The sequence below is a fragment of the Mustela lutreola genome, chromosome 4 (genome assembly GCF_030435805.1).
Source record: "Mustela lutreola isolate mMusLut2 chromosome 4, mMusLut2.pri, whole genome shotgun sequence".
In the NCBI taxonomy this organism is placed as follows: domain Eukaryota; kingdom Metazoa; phylum Chordata; class Mammalia; order Carnivora; family Mustelidae; genus Mustela; species Mustela lutreola.
The window spans coordinates 68,158,255-68,180,276 of NC_081293.1; positions in this window are offsets into that span (position 1 = coordinate 68,158,255).

A 22,022-nucleotide genomic window follows, 5' to 3' on the forward strand; every position below is an offset into this window, starting at 1 on the left:
TCAGTGTACTTGTAATTTCTCTCTGTCAAATAAATAAATGAAATCTTTAAAAAAAAAAAAAAAAAAAAAAAAAAAAAAAAAAAAAAAACAAATATATTCATATATTTACATCTCTTTGACTTCATGTTCTACAAAGTGGTGTTACTTTGTGTAGCTCCCTACATATCAAATTAATTTAAACACGTTTAAATAATCCCTGGAATAAAGAAACTATAAACAATTACCTTCAGTCAAGCTGGGAGTTTTAGTGGCTGGATTTTTATTTTGTTTACTTCTTTAGCATTTAAAATCATGCAAAGAATGGGAACATCTGAGTGGCTCAGTAGGTTAAGTGTCTGCCTTCGGCTCAGGTCATGGTCTCAGGGTCTTGAGATGGAGTTCCACATCCAGCTCCCTGCTCAGCAGGGGGCCTCCTTCTCCCTCTCCCTCTGCCCCTCCTGCTCCCCCTGCTTGTGCTATCTCTTTCGATATCTCTGTCAATAAGTAGATAAAATCTCAAAAAAATTGCAAAGAATGCAGCTAAACCATCAACATCCCCAATTATTCTAAATGTCAATTGACCTCAGTTTTTGAAATCTGAAGCTGGTTTTGTATTGCCCTTTTCAAGTAATTTGTGATTTCCCTCAAGAAAGCACTCATGCATACTGTGCTGCTGGAAAAGTAGAGCCAAAAAGCAGTCTGTTCATTGCCACCCAGATCATGGCAGGACAGAGGGAAGCAGTGAAAGGAACCAGAATCTATTCAGAATGTCCACAGGTGCCTTCCAGAGAAAAACTCTGAAATAATAACAACCTTCAATCCAGACTTTATATGTTTTATAGAATTGATTCAAATTCTTGGCATCCTTTTTAGCCCAGATAAATTCCTCTCAAAATTCTTGTATCCATTTCATTCCTGTTTTTTTTTTTTTTTCCATTCCTGTTTTTTGAAAAGATAGCTAAGACTATATAATCTTTTAAACATTCGGGACGCCTGGGTGGCTCAGTTGGTTGGACGACTGCCTTCGGCTCAGGTCATGATCCTGGAGTCCCGGGATGGAGTCCCGCATCGGGCTCCCAGCTCCGTGGGGAGTCTGCTTCTCCCTCTGACCTTCTCCTCGCTCATGCTCTCTCTCACTGTCTCTCTCTCAAATAAATAAATCTTAAAAAAAAAAAAAAACATTTATCATGACTGGAAGAGTCTGTAGTATGTTTGCTAAGTGTTGGGATAAAATACTAAAAATTGAAATCCTGGACTTGTCTTTCTACCTTGACCATTTATTCACCAGTACATAAGCTTGCGTTATAACGAAGTAAAGACACAGAATAAAACAGAATAATTAAATAACAATACTTCATGTCTAAGGTTTTAAAATGCATGCAGGTGTATATCCTTTTGAGCTCCCAAGTAATCCTAAGAGATGGGAGAGACTGGTTTTATTATTTTTTTGTCAAAGAGATCTCAGTTCAGCTTTCTCCAGGCAAAATACCGAGGTATACAATGCAGGAGACAGGGATTTGGATATTTGTCATTCAGAGTCTTAATTTCTTCCTGATAGTATTCAAATTACCAGCCTTTATAGTCTACCACCTTACAAATCTAATGGAAGGCTTGAGGAGTCCAAGTAAAGAAAACTTTCTAAAAAAAGTTGGAGTTTATGATTCAAACTCTAACTCAAACTTCTTCCTCTATGAGGAAGAACTAGATACAGGAAAAATAGCCTATAGCAGTTGGTGGAACCACAGATGAAAATAAAATGCCTTTATGTAGGCACAGAGCTATTTAGTTTGGAAATAGATTATTTGGTCTCGGGAAAAATGGAAAGGAAGAATTTTCAAAATCCTTTACCCTTTAACTGCCAGTTTACTGTAATTGTGATCAAGTATCTTCTAGAAGTTTCCCTAAAATGTTTTCTATTTCCTCAGTTCTTTTTTCCTAGTATTCAACAAGCCATGTTAATGTTTTTTGAGCAAACTCAGATACAGATAGAGATAAAGATCTCTATTCCATTATTTCCATAGAGCTCAACCATGCCAAGGATTTGTCACATCCCCCCCAGACATCTATAGTGGTCCCCAAATTCATCTTCTTACTCTTGTTTGCTCCTTCTTGCAATTTATTCTGCTTCCGCTGTCAGATTAATCTTCCTAATATATGGCCATCAGAGTATGACTCTTCTTTCAAAGAAATCACTTTGATTATTTAGAAGATAAAGGAAAAGATATTTGTTCTTAAAATATTTCACTATCTGATGGCAAATTAACTTTCCTCTTTTATTGTCAGATACTCCCAGAAAACATTTTTATTTTGGCAGATTAGTGCACCAAATGTCCCTGTAAAGAAAACAAGTTCTATGCCAGCCTTCTTCTCTCATTGAGGTAAATGAATCCATTTCCCAGTGGACAATCCATTTTGTAAAGTTCAGGTGGGATCTTCCTCCTTCACCACTAGAGATAGATGAGCTTGTAGCCCAGACTAAACCACAGTATGATATTATTCAGATCACAATAATTAGTTCAGTGATAGATTACAGAATATATAAAGTTTTCCAAATGTTTAATATAGGAATTTTGTGTATATGTGTATAGCTGCCTGCTTTCCTAATGTTTGGGCAGATCCTTTCTGAAAATAAAGCCAGTGAATGGAAGGAATTGGATCCCACAGAGGAAAAGAGAGAAACAGTCTTAACCATACTGTTGATGCCCCAGGGTCCAGCAATGCCTTCATTAGTAGTTCTGGGACCCAGTAAATTACTTCTTTCTGAAGTTAAAGTTGGGTACTGGTTACTTGTAACTAAAGTGTTTCATTTATTTTTTAAAAGATTTTATTTATTTGATAGAGAGAGAGCGATCACAAGTAGGCAGAGAGGCAGGCAGAGAGAGAGAGGGGTAAGAAGGCTCCCTGCCAAGCAGGGAGCCCGATGCGGGGCTCAATCCCAGGACCCTGAGATCATGACCTGAGCCAAAGGCAGAGGCTTAACCCACTGAGCCACCCAGGTGCCCCAATAACTAAAGTGTTTTAGATTAATATTTCTTCCAAACTCATTTTGGACATTCAAGTACTCTTCTTTTATTCATATTCTTCCCTTCAATCATCATCCTTTTCCTTTACTAAAACAAACACTGAAAACCCAGGTATTTCCTTTGCATTGCATCAATTTTGTTGATCATCCCAAGCCAACAGAAACATCAGCATCCTTGGATCCATCTACCAATTTAACTAATTTACTCTTGAAATAACTTATGTTCAACAGATTTACTTTACTGCTAAATAGCTTATATTCCCGACTATAGTTTGAACTGTTTGATGGAAACAATAGTGTCACTCTTTTTCTAATTCAACACAGTAACTAAAATGGCACCTTAAAATAATATTTATCATTCTTTAAGAGACTAATGTCTAACTATGCACTAACTGCAAAAGAAAGACAGTCGTTCTTGATTTGTTACTTGGGAACATAATTATTTCTCTTTATTCAGATGTGACCACTTATTTCTATAATCTTAGGCTTTCATAGTCATAAGCCTATCAGCTAGAGAGGAAATGGTCAACACTGACAATGTGTGACTTTTGTACAATTATTATATAGGGTGTCATCATGGTTATAACATTTTCATTATTCATCTCTCTCAAGGATATTCAAATTAATAACTAGAAAGATTTAGTTTGATATGAGCACATTAAAAACAAAAGACAGGTTGTGATCATTGTACTCTAATTACACTGAAAAATGAAATCTTATTTTAATGGTTGCACTAATCCATATAATCTCTGCTATAAAACCCTAACCGATATTTATTTTGATGCATGTATGCGACAAGTAAGTCAAAGCAATGTCAACAAAGTACTAAAGTTTGTTTAATATTTAAAACTGTGATTGTTAAACATCTATCACATTCAAAATGTGGTAGAAAATAATTAGGCTTAAAAATTCAAAAGAATAGGGCACCTGGGTGGCTCAGTGGGTTACGCCACTGCCTTCGGCTCAGGTCATGATCCCAGGGTCCTGGGATCGAGTCCTGCATTGGGCTCTCTGCTGGGCAGAAAGCCTGCTTCCCCCCTCTCTCTCTGCCTGCCTCTCTGCTTACTTGTGATCTCTGTCTGTCAAATAAACACATAAAATCTTTAAAAAAAAATTCAAAAGAATAAAATGGCTTCTCAAAACCATGGAGTTTTGGCAAATCATTCGGGCCCTGGAAGGAACAGGTGAGCCTATGAATTACAGTGTACCTACCTTATTTCAAGCTGCATGAATGAGGGCAAAGTTTTGTGTAGACTTTTTACCACTTCCTCCTCAACTCTGTCACCCTCCTTGTTCACCATCCCACCCCAACACTGCCAGAGCCCAGTGACACTGCAGGACCGCATGGTCCCCTGCTTCCTTGTAGAACCTTTCCAGGAGGGACTCGTGGTGCTGCCACATGGTGCTGCTTCTGAGCATATGAGCATTCATGCTCAGAAGATATTTGAGAAATCCTATGCAAACGGGGGATAAAGGAAAAGGGAAGGAAGGATGGAAAGAAAAGGAAGATAGGAACTTATCATCAAGAGAATACAAAATTCACTGACTCAAATGTGAGAAAATACCTAATATTTTTTGAAGTCTGTGTTTCATTCTGTGCAGCAGTTGTCAGACCTTGTTTCTTCTTTCTTCTGGGACTATTGAGAGATGGCCTTTCCTAGCACCGGTGGTTGCTAGCTGTCACCATGGGGCTGACTTACAGACATATAAATATGAGCTGAAGCAACCTGTGTCCCTTCCAAGGTTGGCTCAGTAACACTAATCATATTACCAATAATAGTAATGATAGCTCCTAATAACCATCCCTCACTTTCCCCTCTCATTTTATCTACATATTGCACATGAAAGCTACTTGGCAAAAGGGAATGGAAAATAAAATAATCTTTTTGATTCTATAACTGTTTTTCAGTATACCTGGTCAAATTAAAGTCTCTTTAGGTTGGTATAAAACTTATTGGGGAATAGCATCTGTTAACATATTATAAAGGGAAAATATCTTCCTTTCTCCTGAGGCCATAGCAAGTAAACTAGCTATCAGGGATATTCACGATTCCTTCTACCCTCTTGCTTTTTTAAAGAACTGATCGTCTAAAAATGTTCGTTTGAAATTATAGGAACCTACTGTGTTAACAGGTATCTCAGAGATTAACTCAGTAGTTTAACTCTGAGTTGACCGAGTGATTCTCTGTCATCTAAAATTGGCTATAAACTTGCAAAACTAAAAAAGTTAATGCCATGAGAAGTTCCGTGATATACGGTTAGTTATGGTAGACTTCCATCTTATTTGTTTGTGGAACTTCCGTTCTGCCTCGAAGGCCTTGTGACAGAATCCATATAGAAAATGCAAAGAAATCTGCATCCTAGTTTGGAGTTCATATCTACTTTTATCACCAGAAAAATATGTGAGTTTAGTAAAGACTTTTTGGAATTTGTTTCTTCATTTATTACTTCATTTAGCCAATATTCCTTGCACACGTCCTAGATGGAAGATTCTGTTAGCAGCACTGCGGATAAAGCAGTGAGCTAAAATTAGCTGAGAATCCTACTCTCACAGAATTTATATTCTGGTGTGAGATGTGGCTTTTGAAAATGGGCTAAGTATAAATAAACAACCATGCCTGAAAATGAAAGTGAGTTCCCAAGCATTTTGGCGCCAATTACAGATACCTTTACTGAGCGAGTCTGTATGTGTTTGTTCATTGATCAGTACAGTGGAAACCCTATTTCTAACAAACGCTGGGCTGGAAGTGGTCTGGGTGGTGGAGTGATAGTATGTAATGATTCAAGAGCGAGCTTTTAGTTGCACACCTTGCTTGTGAAGAGAATTAGTAAGTTTTCCAAAGGGGATGATGAGTACTGGGTTATCTGATGGGACACTTCGGTGCAAATCAGATAAGAGAGCCTGTACGGGATGATTCTCTTCCATGACATATTTTGAGCAGGGATGAATACAAAATAGTGTATCACAGATCACATAGTGCTTGGGATTAGAAGGTCATTGTACCAAGCCTCACCTGAGTATGAGCCAGGAAAAATCTGTGTCATCTTGAGACCTCTCTGGGTATCATTTCCCACAACATCAGTATCATTCTAATATTGTACAGTACTTGCAGTTTGCAAATTATGCCAACATCCAATTCCTTCCTTCAAAATGCAGGCAGGTCAGAGTGGTTGCTGATCCCATGACACCTGCTGAGCTGTTCACCACCACCCCATTAGTAGAGACATTCTAAAGGGGTAACTTAGTGTTTGAGTGTCCTTGCCCTCCTCATAAAACGGAATACAATTCTAGAAACCTTTTCTTAAAGGCATATAAGGATTAAAAGAAATAGCAGGAAATAACATGTTTCAAGTGTTCGAAACTATATGTTACTATGATTACTCACCTCTTTAGCTTGTGAGCTGGGAGTTAATGAAAAAGTATAGAAAGAAGTATGTTAAAAACCACAGCCACTTTGTGAATGCCATGTGTTCTTATGTAATTTGGTTACAGAAAACCAAACTGCAAAAGTATTAAGTTTTTGATATTAAGTATTTGATTCTCTTAGGTACACTGACATTACTCAGTGATTTTAAATTAGTATTCCCTACTAGCTAGAAATTGTCTTGTTATCTCATTTCTAGGTTCATAATGAATTGCTTAATGATTTATTTGCTAATTTTAATCAACATTTTTCAAGTTATTTATTAGTTCTCTTTAGATTTGCAGGTAATATAAGAATAGATTGCTGATTGAGAAAGTAATGAGTTTCAGTTTGTTGCAAATGGGTCTTGAAAGCGTCAGTAATTCAAGTGTCTAAGTATAATTGTTTTTATTTCAGAGGCTAAGGTAGAAGATTACTAAAGATTAAATTTGCTGAACCCCCCTAACAACATCCTAATGACTTACAATGGTTTGGGGGGTAATATGTAATCTTTGAAGACTCTTTATGTTCCATGTTTTTGGAATTGGGGAACTGTGATTCTGGGGGTGGGGGGAGCTTCCAGGAGCTGTTCAGACACCTGTCTTTTAGTGACCAGAAAGCTGAGGCCAAGAATTGTTCTGGGCTACAGAAGTATTTTAGAAAAGGCTGAAATAGGAAAGAAGATGAGACATATGCTCACTGCTTTATACAGAAGAGACATTTGATCACAGAGAGAGACAAACATACCGGGGCAGAGACAGAATCCAACTTCAGAAAGTGGAGGCTGTGAAGGAAACCACACGGGAGAAAAAAAAAAATGTGTAAATAAGAAAAATTGAGTTTTTGAGTTATTTATTATAGATACCAAATTGTATTGTTTATGTATTTTATAGTTTGTTGTCTTTTCAAATATCTTTCAACTCACTGCCATGGTGCACTTAGTGAAAACTAAGTTGGAGATGGGGACATGACAGTCTTGCCAAAAATTGTAAAAAGGAGATAACCAAGCACATCTAGAAATGGGTGAAAATACAAAAATGGGTCTACAATGGATGTCTCTTCCATGAAGAAGACACACAAACTCCTAAAGGACAACTGCCTACATACTTATAATTATTACGTCAGACCTTGAAAGACGTGGGGATGGGACACCTCCTGGCTGAAGTGAAATTCCTGCTTCTCCCCAGCTCCTTCTGTCTCCATCTTCTATGTGAATGAAATGGGCAGGATCCACATATCAAAGAGTCTGGGTCCCTGAATGGCCAATAAGTGAGAAATAACAATATACCTTGTCAATCTACTTAGAATCAGTGGTTACCTATTAAAAACTAGCAGGAATTTGTGACACAATTTTAAATCTAATATCACATAATCTAATTATCAGGTATTAATTTGGAGAATGACAGTCCCTACTTAGCTAGGATAATCTATGAAGCATTTGGGCAAGATCCTGCCTGAGTCCCAGATCTAGTTCATGTTCATTTCCCCTTATTTACAATAGCTGAAAATATTTCTCCATCATATGTACAATCACAGCCTTAGGGTTGTAAGCTTCTATATATGCAAAGAAATGGACAGGTAACAAGATAAAAAATGGATAAGAAGACTGTGGATTCACAAACCTTGCTTTTTTGAGTCCTGCATCCTTTTAGGCATGATTTACCTTTCATTTGTTGGATCCCACAGAGGTCTATGAGCCATGAGAGCCCATCTCTGTCTGAGACTGCCAGTGGAGAGCCTCGGGAGCCAGGGAGATCGGGGGCATGTCCTGGGCTGAAAGTAAGGGGGTCGAAGAGAATTACACACTGCACAGTGTGATACTGTCCTGAAGTTGCCCCTGGGATTGATTGTCCTGCTCTCACATTGTCAGCCTCTGGCCATGAACCTCAACCCAGAAGGGAGATCATCTGTCCTTGAAGAAAGTGAACAGCTCCAGAGAAGAAATTCCTGGATGTTGACTTCTTGGTGTCTGACAATTACCTACCAATTCACTCTGCAGGTTCAGACCACATAAAATAAATTCAATTCAGCATGTAGTACCTCATTCTTAAATATGACTAAGCAGTACACTATGCTGTAGGACTCCAGAAGAAGCAACAGTAATAAAGGGGAAAAACTGGAGTTCAAGATGTACCTATTATTATGGCCCTTGAAGAGCTAACAGGAGATACTGCATCTTTAGTATAAGGAAATGATGCTATAAGAGAACTAGAAAGCAAAAAGATAATGGAAATCTCAAAAAAATGATACACCAGTTAAACATAAAATAATAATGAAATATAAAAAGAGATTTAGAAGATAAATATAGAACTCTTCCCAAAGGAGAGGAAAAAGAGAAAAGAATAAGAGGTGAGTGAGAGAATAGAGATATCCCACATCTGATGAAGGAGAACCTTCAGGAGCAGATAGAGAGGAGAATGTGCACAGGGTAAACTGAGCAAGGACGCATCCTAGGATAACTTTGCAGGACTAAGAGATGAAGGAGGGAGTCTGACCAAGAACTGACAAGAAATTGCATTGAAGGACAGGAAGAAACAATCTGTACACATGATTGTAAGCCTGTTAATGTCTGGATTGCTTACAGTAGAGTACATTCTTCATAAGACCTGATGGTTACCTTCTTAGCAAAGTCGTCAATGTCAGACTGGCTCAAGCGAGATGTCTTGGTACAGCACACTTCTGGATGAATACGAAGTCTGCATGTCACCTATTTAATACTCCTGCCAAAAATACTTAACCTGATTGTAATCATAGGAAGACATTCAGATAAATTTAAAATATGAAACATTGCATAAAAGAAGGTAAAACTTTCTTATGAAAAGAAAAAAAGAAAGAGAATGGTCTTAGATTTAAAAGAGAGAAAGAAATCAGGAAGATCTAATTGCCTGACCTCTTGCCATAAATACCAGGTGCTGTGATTAAAAATGAAGAGTAGTAACAAAATATAAATAAATTATGTACACCTTAGGGATGATTTAGGAAAACTAAAAATGGACTCTGTTAGGTGATATCAAAACTTTTAACTGTGTTTTATGTAAAAGTGATCCTGTGTTCATGGAGGACAATCCCCTGATTCTCAGGGAACACAATAAAAATACCTAGAATGTACTTAAAAATAACTGCAACTTACTTTCAAATGATTTAGAAAAACATTTTTAAAAGGAAGAGTTATATACAAAGAAGTCTCCTTTGCACAAAGTAAAAATGGCCATTGGTTAATTACATCAATAAACATTGAAACCAAGGTCATGTTTCAATGAAGTACCCAAATATTAATTATATATTTTTAGATTTTTCTGGTCAGGCACTCGTACTGGGAGATGAGTGTGAAAAACATTAAAAACTGCAGATTCTAAAATGATTTTGACATTTTCTATTCTCTTTTAATTCATTACTGTATTTTATCGTAGCAACCCGAAGAGCTTCTAAACTCTGAGCAATGCTAATCTAGTTCCCTGAAGATAACTCTTATACGTATTTATAAAGGTTTTTCTCTGGTTAAAAAAAGAAAGAAAGAAAGAAAGTGTTTGTGTCCTTAAGAAGAGAGCAATGGGAGGGCAGGAGGAAGGTTAATTAAGAAGAGGCTTAATCTGTAGGCAACAAGTGTAATTATTGTTACTCATAAAATCGAAATCTCGTTTCTTTGAACTGTGCTCACAAAGGTTCACAAAGCCCTAGAGATGGAGTTTGTTGACACTGTGAGTTTCTCCTTTAATTGTACTGTTACAATGGTACAGGAATGTTCTGCAGATCAGACCAGAAAAGAGATTTTTGGCCTAGCCTCTGCTTTTACTGAAGCTCAAAGCCAGCAACAATGACTTAACTGTCTCGAAGATCACAGCTTATTGGTCTAAACTGTAAAATCAAGCTCACAGTCTCGTTACAAGTCATTTTATAGATAATTCTGTGTCTCCGTTCACCATGCTGGCAACCATTATTAGAGTTCCGGAGTTCAGTACAAGTTCATCTGAGAATGCTAATGTTGAATAATATGCAATATTGCATTTTCCCCAAGACATTGTTCTCATGTCTCTAAACTTAAAACTTGAGTTCAACCCTCACAAAGATTTGAATAGACTAGATTCAGACTTGAAAGGTCCTGTCCATGGAGTATTATTTCCTTATGGATCTAGCAACACATTATCAGTGCCTTTAGAAAATCAAACAAAAAAAAAATTTTATTAAAAAAGTTGGGGCAGGGGCGCCTGGGTGGCTCAGTGGGTTAAGCTGCTGCCTTCGGCTCAGGTCATGATCTCAGGGTCCTGGGATCAAGTCCCGCATCGGGCTCTCTGCTCAGCAGGGAGCCTGCTTCGCCCTCTCTCTCTCTCTGCCTGCCTCTCCATCTACTTGTGATTTCTCTCTGTCAAACAAATAAATAAATAAAATCTTTAAAAAAAAAAAAAAAAGTTGGGGCACCCTGCTGAGTAGGGAGTCCGCATTTTCCTCTCCCTCCTCCACCCCACTCCTGATCTCTCTCTCTCTAATAAATAAATAAAATCTTTTTTTTAAGCCTTCTAGTGAATTAAGGGTTTTGTTTGTTCTGTTTGTTTTGTTTTATTTTTTGAAAGATTTTATTTATTTATTTATTTATTCATTCATTTGAGAGAGAGCATGAGCAGAGGGAGCAGCAGGCAGGGGCAGAGGGAGAAGCAGAATCCCCGCTGAGCAGGGAGCCTAACTTGGGGCTCTCTCCCAGAACTCCAGGATCAGGACCTGAGCCAAAGGCAGAGGGTTCACTGAGTCCCCCAGATGCCCCACAAGCAGTTTTAGAAGCTTCATCCTCCCACCTGCCATCCCAGAGCGTTTCTTAAAATTTTTTCATCTAGATACCTAGGAATAAACCTAACCAAAGAGGCACAGAATCTATACTCAGAAAACTATAAAGTACTCATGAAAGAAATTGAGGAAGACACAACAAAATGGCAAAATGTTCCATGTTCCTGGATTGGAAGAATAAATATTGTGAAAATGTCTATGCTACCTAAAGCAATCTACACATTTAATGCAATTCCTATCAAAGTACCATCCATCTTTTTCAAAGAAATGGAACAAATAATGCTAAAATTTATATGGAACCAGAAAAGACCTCGAATAGCCAAAGGGATATTGAAAAAGAAAGCCAACGTTGGTGGCATCACAATTCCGGATTTCAAGCTCTATTACAAAGCTGTCATCATCAAGACAGCATGGTACTGGCACAGAAACAGACACATAGATCAATGGAACAGAATAGAGAGCCCAGAAATAGGCCCTCAACTCTATGGTCAACTAATCTTCGACAAAGCAGGAAAGGATGTCCAATGGAAAAAAGACAGCCTCTTCAATAAATGGTGCTGGGAAAATTGGACAGCCACATGTAGAAAAATGAAATTGGACCATTTCCTTACACCACACACAAAAATAGACTCAAAATGGATGAAGGACCTCAATGTGCGAAAGGAATCCATCAAAATCCTTGAGGAGAACACGGGCAGCAACCTCTTCGACCTCTGCCGCAGCAACATCTTCCTAGGAACAACACAAAAGGCAAGGGAAGCAAAGGAAAAAATGAACTATTGGGATTTCATCAAGATCAAAAGCTTTTGCACAGCAAAGGAAACAGTTAACAAAATCAAAAGACAACTGACAGAATGGGAGAAGATATTTGCAAACGACATATCAGATAAAGGACTAGTGTCCAGAATCTATAAAGAACTTAGCAAACTCAACACCCAAAGAACAAATAATCCAATCAAGAAATGGGCAGAGGACATGAACAGACATTTCTGCAAAGAAGACATCCAGATGGCCAACAGACACATGAAAAAGTGCTTCATATCACTCGGCATCAGGGAAATACAAATCAAAACCACAATGAGATATCACCTCACACCAGTCAGAATGGCTAAAATCAACAAGTCAGGAAATGACAGATGCTGGCGAGGATGCGGAGAAAGGGGAACCCTCCTACACTCTTGGTGGGAATGCAAGCTGGTGCAATCTCTCTGGAAAACAGCATGGAGGTTCCTCAAAATGTTGAAAATAGAACTGCCCTATGACCCAGCAATTGCACTATTGGGTATTTACCCTAAAGATACAAATGTAGTGATCCAAAGGGGCACATGCACCCGAATGTTTATAGCAGCAATGTCTACAATAGCCAAACTATGGAAAGAACCTAGATGTCCATCAACAGATGAATGGATCAAGAAGATGTGGTATATATACACAATGGAATACTATGCAGCCATCAAAAGAAATGAAATCTTGCCATTTGCGACAACATGGATGGAACTAGAGCGTATCATGCTTAGTGAAATAAGTCCAGCAGAGAAAGACAACTATCATATGATCTCCCTGATATGAGGAAGTGGTGATGCAACATGGGGGCTTACGTGGGTAGGAGAAGAATAAATGAAACAAGATGGGATAGGGAGGGAGACAAACCATAAGTGACTCTTAATCTCACAAAACAAACTGAGGGTTGCTGGGGGGAGGGGGTTAGGGAGAAGGGGGTGGGATTATAGACATTGGGGAGGGTATGTGCTTTGGTGAGTGCTGTGAAGTGTGTAAACCTGGTGATTCACAGACCTGTACCCCTGGGGATAAAAATATATGTTTATAAAAAAAAATAAATTAATTAAAATAAATAAATAAATAAATAAAACAACTACTAAAATAAAAAAAAATTTTTTTTCATCTAAAACTATCCTTTCTCTTGAATTGTGTCAGGCACAATAGGTAAACATTTCATTATATATCATGACACAATATGTAATACTAACATTTATAATTGTATGGATTCTTTTATCATGGAGAAAATTTCTATTTGATCCCTATTTCTTTAATTTACTAATGTCCACTGATTATCTTTCCATACCTGACATAAGTACATGTTTCTATAAATATTACATGTGAACAAATTATTAAAACTTTCTGCATTTCTTTGCTTGACATTTCACATACCCCTTTTCCCTTCTTCAGGGTCAACCAGGTAAGTTGGTATTCATGCTTGTCGGTTCAGTATATTTATTTGTGCTTATAAAATGCTACCTGCCTCTCTGCCACCCTCCACATTTCTGTGCCCCCATGTGAGAATTTACTGTTTAACCATCACGTGGTGGTTGCCTTTTACCCAGCAAATTAGTGCCTGGGAAGCATGCTGACTTTCACCAGCTGGGCATTGTTGGCATCTTGCTGCCAAAACTCCGTTCTGTGCCCCATCTCACTTCACAGTGTACTGAAAACTTGATCTTATATGTGTGAGGTGCAAAAATGAGGAGAACTGTGTGTTGATGGGACTATACCGTCTTTGGTCTTGCAGCCTGCAAGGCATTGCTGTGCCTCCAGCTGGGCCAGGCATGTCTGGGAGCCCAGCGGAATCCAGGGCCCCGCACCCTGCTTTCTGCAGCAACGCTGCCCAGAAGTCCCGCCTGAGCGCCAGGGTCTTCCCTGCATGTAGTCATTCTAGAATTTACAACATGAAGCAGCAAGTTTCATTAACAGAAAGAACACTGGGAGGTCACTGCACATTTTTCCATGAATCACAAATGGTTAGAAAAAAGGACGTGAACAAAATTGTATCACGGGTTGGCTGACGAAAGACACTGGTCTATTAGATACTCAAAAGGTAATAGGCAAATAGTTGTTTTTTTTTTAATTTTTTATTTTTTATAAACATATATTTTTATCCCCAGGGGTACAGGTCTGTGAATCACCAGGTTTACACACTTCACAGCACTCACCAAAGCACATACCCTCCCCAATGTCTATAATCCCACCCCCTTCTCCCAAACCCCCTCCCCCCCCAGCAACCCTCAGTTTGTTTTGTGAGATTAAGAGTCACTTATAGTTTGTCTCCCTCCCAATCCCATCTTGTTTCATTTATTCTTCTCGTACCCACTTAAGCCCCCATGTTGCATCGCCACTTCCTCATATCAGGGAGATCATATGATAGTTGTCTTTCTCTGCTTGACTTATTTCGCTAAGCATGATACGCTCTAGTCAAATAGTTTTTATAGACATATATTCTTTTGATTTAGATGAAGAAGTATTGCTACCTCACAGAGAGATGAGTTTTATATATATATATACACACATATATATATGTATGTATATATATATATATATATTCATTCACAGGTTGTCAGAGGATAAAGAATGATGCCACACAACACCTCAAAGTATTTCCACAGTTTCCCTGAGTCTGATGCTAACGATACTGTGAAGAAGGGAACATGGGTGTTTTTAGTCCCCTTTTCCCTGCGGAAGGAAACCAAAATTGAGGGTAGTTAAGCTACTTGCCTATCAGCTCTGTGTTGGTGGTCACACAGAATTTAAGACCAGTTTCTGCCCATCTTCTCTTTTTCTGCTATGATACGCTCTTTCAGAAGATGATGATCATGAATGAAGTGTTCTCTCATCTCTCGCGTGGAACACACAATTAGCGTGGAACACAAATTCTTAGCGTGGAAAAACCGCTAAGCGGTTTTTGTGCAAAGCACTTCCTACCACTAGCAATCCCAGAGTCATATTTTGCTGAAGATATTTTTACAAAATTCTGCTGTCCTGTTCTTTTTGGATGAAGGATAGCAAACAATATGTTCATGTGACTATTTCAGATAAATTAAAATGATTCTAAAGCTTATACCCATTATCGGATCTTAAATTAATTATTCTGTCACGGACACTTCTGTAATCCACATCTTTGGTTTTCTGTTGGGAGTTCACAATTCCATGTCAGATGTTTGTGCAGGGGATGTCTCAGTTGTCATTAAAATGGCAGATTGCTCTTTTGAGTTTATAGAGGTTATTGCCATGGGGGGAAAATAATGCATATTTTGCTGAATTTCTGGCACATAATAGAAGAAAAAAATGTTTAAGCTGTCAAAGTTGATTGCTCAGTTTTGGTGGAGCAATAAATATGTGTTGGTCAGATAACGTGTGAAATAAGAGAGTAATAAGCAGGCATCAAAAAAAGCAACCTTTCCAAGAAGGTAATTACTTGTAGGGTAATATGCATTATGTATGCCTATATTCCTTTGGTGTCAAGCTTTCTGGACCACTTTTCTCCTTTTATCTCTAAAGGAGATATCCAGTCAAGTGTGGTATTTTCCGAGGACAAAGGCAGGTATTTTTCAATGTGTGGATTTTCTGTCTGAAGCAGCTGGCAGTTTATCCAGTAAATCTGCATCCGTTCACAGAAGCCAGCGCTGGGGCTCTTGTGCCCTAATTGTAGGGGCCTGAAATGACCAGTGAGGAGGACATGTCCAAAAGTCAAAGACTGAAACAAAAGGGAGATCTACTGAATTCATATTTCCACTTCGCTTTGTGAGATAAGAATGTCAAAAGAAAAATATTTACTACTATGAGCAGTAACTTAAAGGAAAATAGTCTAAGTAGTAATAGCAAAACCTGGCGTAAGCTACTTGGAAGGATATAAAAAAAATCACCCAGGTCAAGAATGATTGGGGCAGGGGATAATAGTTGTTCATCTATGAAATAACATCCAAGGCTGAATCCACTTTGGGTATCAGTTGTGTAACTTTGGTGAATGATTGAATTATTGAGGTGTACTTAACACACAAAACTACCATAGTTAGAGTACACAATTTAATAAGTTCTGAAAGATGTATACACCCATGAAACCATGCTGACAGTAAAAGTAATGAAAGTGCTACTGTTTCCTACAGGCCTCCTCACGCTCCTGGAAACCCCGGCCATCCAGGCAATTATATCAGCTTTCTCTTGTTAGAGGTAGGTTTGCATTTTCTAGAATTTTATATCAATGCAGACACAAACTATGGACTTTTCCCCTGACTTCTTTCATTCAGCATAATATTTGAAATTCATCTACATTGTTGTCTATATTAATCATTTATTCCCTTTAACTTCTGACTATTATTCCATTGTATGTATATTTTCATGTGTTTCTCTTGTACAGACAAATTATCTGGCTCATGATTGACAATATATCTTCTTTTTTTTTTTTCATTTTCCCCACACAAACTCTATATTCCTAAATCATTTTTCAATTAGAGTTACCCAGTAGAATGATGTTTGGAATTTTGTAATCTCCATTGTGAATGAATAAACTAAAATTTCATGTATGTAATAATTCTCTTAAGAGTTTAATTTGCCTGAATCCTTTTGACAGAATCTGATTTCTGCCCAGATTATTTATAGTAGTCAAGCTAAGAAGCATATAGATTTTCTAAAAGTCTCTACAACCTTTCAGTTGATATGGTAATCATTTAAATTGGTTAGTATTTGTAAGTGGTTACTTGAAAACTCCAGTGACTCTTGTGGCCAGAAAGGCAACATAAATGCATGAAGCAAGATGGGAAGTCCACCAGTCAGGCTTATGGGTAGCTTCCAGGCAAAAATATAGGCCAATGTTTTTGCAAGAGAAACTATATTTCAGGTGTTCATGTGAAGACATCAAATCATAACACATTAGCAAGAAATTCCATCACAAAGCAGTTGTGTGTATTGCAATTTTATAATTGAAGTCTATATACATACATAAAGTATGAAGAATGTATACACATACATTCCCCACTATACCTCTTTCTTCTGACCTGATCATTGGCTGATGAATTATATGCAGATCATGAGACATGACAATACTTGTGTGAACCATAGAGCCAAATGATATTTATTCAACTCTTTAACAAACTATAAATCTAATGCATTTAAAAAATAGCCCTTGAATAGTTTTTGTCCAAGAAAAATCCCATTAATTTATAGAATTTATTTATCTTTTACTTGTTCTAAACCCAACCAATGTATGTGAGGCCTGTGTGATAGCATCAGGATATTGGAAGGTAGCAAGTTATTAACAGGGAGGGTGAGCATCAGTGACTCTGTCATCAGGATGTTAAATCTAGAATGCCAAATTTGCATAGTATTAAAGTTATCTGTGAACTCTGTTGGCAAAAGAAATTACTCAGATGCTGTAATGTTTCTGCAAGACTTGTATAATAGGATTTGAATTTAGAACTGATTTATAGTAAACTAAAAGAAAAAATCTTCATTTTCTTGTATCCTTTTTTTTCCCATTAATTATTTTTATTAACATATAATGTATTATTTGCCCCAGGGATACAGGTTTGTGAATCGTTAAGCTTACACGCTTCACAGCACTCACCATATCACATACCCGCCCCAATGTCCATAACCTAACCACCCTCTCCACACCCCTCATCGCCCAACAACCCTCAGTTTTTTTGGTAAGATTAAGGGTCACTTACTGTTTGACTCCTTCCCCATCACATCTTGTTTTGTTCTTCCCCCCTAATCCCCAAACCCTACCCTACCTCTCAAGTTCCTCACATCAGGGAGATCATATAATAATTGCCTTTCTCTGATTGACTTATTTCACTCAGATGGAACCCTCTAGTTCCATCCACGTCATTGCAAATGGCAAGATTTCATTTCTTTTGATGACTGCATAGTATTCCAATATATATATATATATATATATATATATATATATATATATATATGGATAAAGAATATGTGATATATATATATCACATATTATATATATATATATATGTGATATATATATCACATATTCTTTATCCACTCATCTGTTGTTGGACATCTAGGTTCTTTCCATAGTTTGGCTATTATGGACATTGCTGCTACAAACATTTGGGTGCATGTGCCCCTTCAGATCAATACATTTTCCTTTAAGTTACTGCTCATAGTAGTAAATATTTTTCTTTTGACATTCTTATCTCACAAAGCGAAGTGGAAATATGAATTCAGCAGATCTCCAGTTAGTGGGTATAGTGCATAGTGCAATTGCTGGGTCATAGGGTAGCTCTATTTTCAACTTTTTGAGGAACCTCCATACTGTTTCCCAGGTGGCTGCGCCAGCTTGCATTCCCACCAACAGTGTAGGAGGATTCCCCTTTCTCTGCATCCTCAACAACATCTATAGTTTCCTGACTTGTTAATTTTGCCCATTCTGACTGGTGTGAAGTGGTATCTCATTGTGGTTTTGGTTTGTATTTCCCCAATGCCAAGTGATGTGGAGCACTTTTTCATGTGTCTGTTGGCCATCTGGATGTCTTCTTTTCAGAAATGTTTGTTCATGTCCTCTGCCCATTTCTTGATTGGATTATATGTTCTTTGGGTGTTGAGTTTGATAAGTTCTTTATTGATTTTTGGATACTTGCCTTTTATCTGATATGTCATTTGCAAATATCTTCTCCCATTCTGTCAGTTGTCTTTTGGTTTTGTTGACTGTTTTCTTTGCTGTGCAAAAGCTTTTGATCTTGATGAAGTCCCAATAGTTCATTATTTCCCTTGCTTCCTTTACCTTTAGTGATATTTCTAGGAAGAAGTTGCTGCAGTTGAGGTTGAAGAGTTTGCTGCCTGTGTTCTCCTCTAGGACTTTGATGGATTCCTTTCTCACATTGAGGTCTTTCATCCATTTTGAGTCTATTTTCATGTGTGGTGTAAGGAAATGGTCCAGTTTCATTCTTCTGCATGTACCTGTCCAATTTGCCCCATACCATTTGTTGAAGAGACTGTCTTTTTTCCATTGGACATTCCTTCCTGCTTTGTCTAAGATCAGTTGACCATAGAGTTGAGGGTATATTTCTGGGATGCTTATTCTGTTCCATTGATCTATGTATCTGTTTTTGTGCCAGTACCATACTGTTTTAATGATGACAGCTTTATAATAGAGCTTGAAGTCTAGAACTGTGATGCCACCAACTTTGGCTTTCTATTTCAACATTCTGATGTCTATTCAGGGTCTTTTCTGGTTCCATATAAATTTTAGGATTATTTATTCCATTTCTTTGAAAGAGATGGATGGTATTTTGATTGGGATTGCATAAAATGTGTAGATTGCTTTAGGTACTATGGACATTTTAACAATATTTGTTCTTTCAACCCGTGAGCATGGAATGTTTTTCCATTTCTTTGTGTCTTCATCCATTTCTTTCATGAGTACTTTATAGTTTTCTGAATACATATTCTTTGCCTCTTTGGTTAGTTTTATTCCTAGGTATATTATTATTTTGAGTATAATTTTAAATGGGATTGGCTCCTTAATTTCCCTTTCTTCTGCCTTGATGTTGGTGTATAGAAACACAACTGATTTCTGTGCATTGGTTTTATATCCAGTGACTGCTGAATTCTTATATGAGTTCTAGCAGTTTTGGGGTGGAGTCTCTTGAGTTTTCCACATATAGTATCATATCATCTGCAAAGAGTGAGAGTTTGACTTCTTTTTTGATAATTCAGACACCTTTTATTTCTTTTTACTTTCTGATTGCTGAGGTTAAGACTTCTAGTACTATGTTGAATAACACTGGTGATAGTGGACATCCCTGCCATGTTCCTGACCTAAGGGGAAAAGCTCTCAGGTTTTCCCCATTAAGAATGATATTCACTGTGGGATTTTCATAGATGACTTTGATAATATTGAGGTATGTGCCCTCTATTGCTACACTTTGAAGAGTTTTAATCAGGAAGGGTTACTGCACTAAGTCAAATCCTTTTTCAGCAACTATTGAGAGTATCATATGATTCTTATTCTTTCTTTTATTAATATATTGTGTCACATTGATTGATTTTCAGATTTTGAACAAATCTTACAGACTAGGAATAAATCCCACTTGGTCGTAGTGAATAATCCTTTTAATGTACTGTTAGATTGTATTCGCCAGTATTTTGGTGAGAATTTTCACATCTGTGTTCATCAAGGATATTGGTCTGTAATTCTTTTTTTAGATGGGATCCTTGTCTGGTTTTGGGGTCAAGGTGATGCTGGCCTCATAAAATAAGTCTGGAAGTTTTCCTTCCATTTCTATTTTTTTGAAAAGTTTCAGGAAAATGGGAATTAATTCTTCTTTAAATGTTTGGTAAAACTTCCCTGGTAAGCCGTCTAGCCCTGGGCTTTTGTTTGTTTGGAGATTTTTGATGACTGTTTCAATCTCCTTACTGGTTATGGGACTGTTCAGGTTTCCTATTTCTTCCTGGTTTGGTAGCGGTAGTTTATATGTTTCTAGGAATGCATCCATTTCTTCCAGATTGTCAAATTTGTTGGCATAGAGTTGCTCATAATATGTTCTTAAAATTGTTTGTATTTCTTTGATGTTGGTTGTGATCTCTCCTCTTTCATTCATGATTTTATTGATTTGGGTCCTTTCTCTTTTCTTTTTCATAAGTCTGGTTGGGGGGCTATCAATTTTATTAAATCTTTCAAAGAAACAGCTCCTAGTTTCATTGATTTGTTCTATTGTGTTTTTTTGTGTGTTTTGTTTTTTTGTTTTGTTTTGTTTCTATTTCATTGATTTCTGCTTTGATCTTTATTATTTCTCTTCTCCTGTTGGGTTTAGGCTTTCTTTGCTGTTCTTTCTCCAGCTCCTTTAGGTGTAGGGTTAGGTTGTGTACTTGAGACCTTTCTTGTTTCTTGAGAAAGGCTCATATCACTATATACTTATCCTCGGGACTGCTTTTTCCGTGTCCCACAGATTTTTGAACAGTTGTGTTTTCATTTTCACTTGTTTCCATGAATTTTTTCAATTCTTCTTTAATTTCCTGGTTGGCCCATTCATTCTTTAGTAGGATACTCTTTAGCCTCCATGTATTTGAGTTCTTTCTAAATTTCCTCTTATGATTGAGTTCTAACTTCAGAGCATTGTGGTCTAAAAATATGCAGGGAATGATCCCAATCTTTTGGTACCAGTTGAGACCTGATTTGTGACCCAGGATGTGATCTATTCTAGAGAATGTTCCACGTGCACTAGAGAAGAATGTGTATTCTGCTGCTTTGGAATGGAATGTTCTGAATATATCTGTGATGTCGATCTGGTACACGGTGTCATTTAAGGCCTTTATTTTCTTGTTGATATTTTGCTTGGATAACCTGTCCATTTCAGTAAGACGGGTGTTAATGTCCCCCACTATTATCGTATTATTTTTGCTGTGTTTCTTTAATTTTGTTATTAATTGGCTTATATAGTTGGCTGCTCCTGTGTTCAGGGCATAAATATTTAAAATTGTTAGATCTTCTTGTTGGACAGACCCTTTGAGTATGATATAGTGTCTTTCCTCATCTCTTATTATACTCTTTGGCTTAAAATCTAATTGATCTTATATAAGTATTACCACCCCAGCTTTCTTTTGATGCCCATTAGCATGGGAAATTGTTTTCACCCCTTCACTTTAAATATGGAGGTGTCTTTGGGTCTAAAATGAGTTTCTTGTAGACAGCATATCAGTGGTTTTTTTTTTTTAAGATTTTATTTATTTATTTGACAGAGAGAAATTACAAGTACACTGAGAGGCAGGCAGAGAGAGAGAGAAGGAAGCAGGCTCCCTGCTGAGCAGAGAGCCCGATGCGGGACTCGATCCCAGGACCTTGAGATCATGACCTGAGCCGAAGGCAGCGGCTTAACCCACTGAGCCACCCAGGCGCCCCGTTTTTTTTTTTTTTTTTAATCCATTCTGATACCCTGTGTCTTTTGATTGGGGCATTTAGTCCATTAACATTCAGGGTAACTATTGAGAGACATGAATTTAGTGCCATTGTATTGCCTATAAGGTGACTGTTACTGTATATTATCTCTGTTCCTTTCTGGTCTGCTACTTTTAGGCTCTCTGTTTGCTTA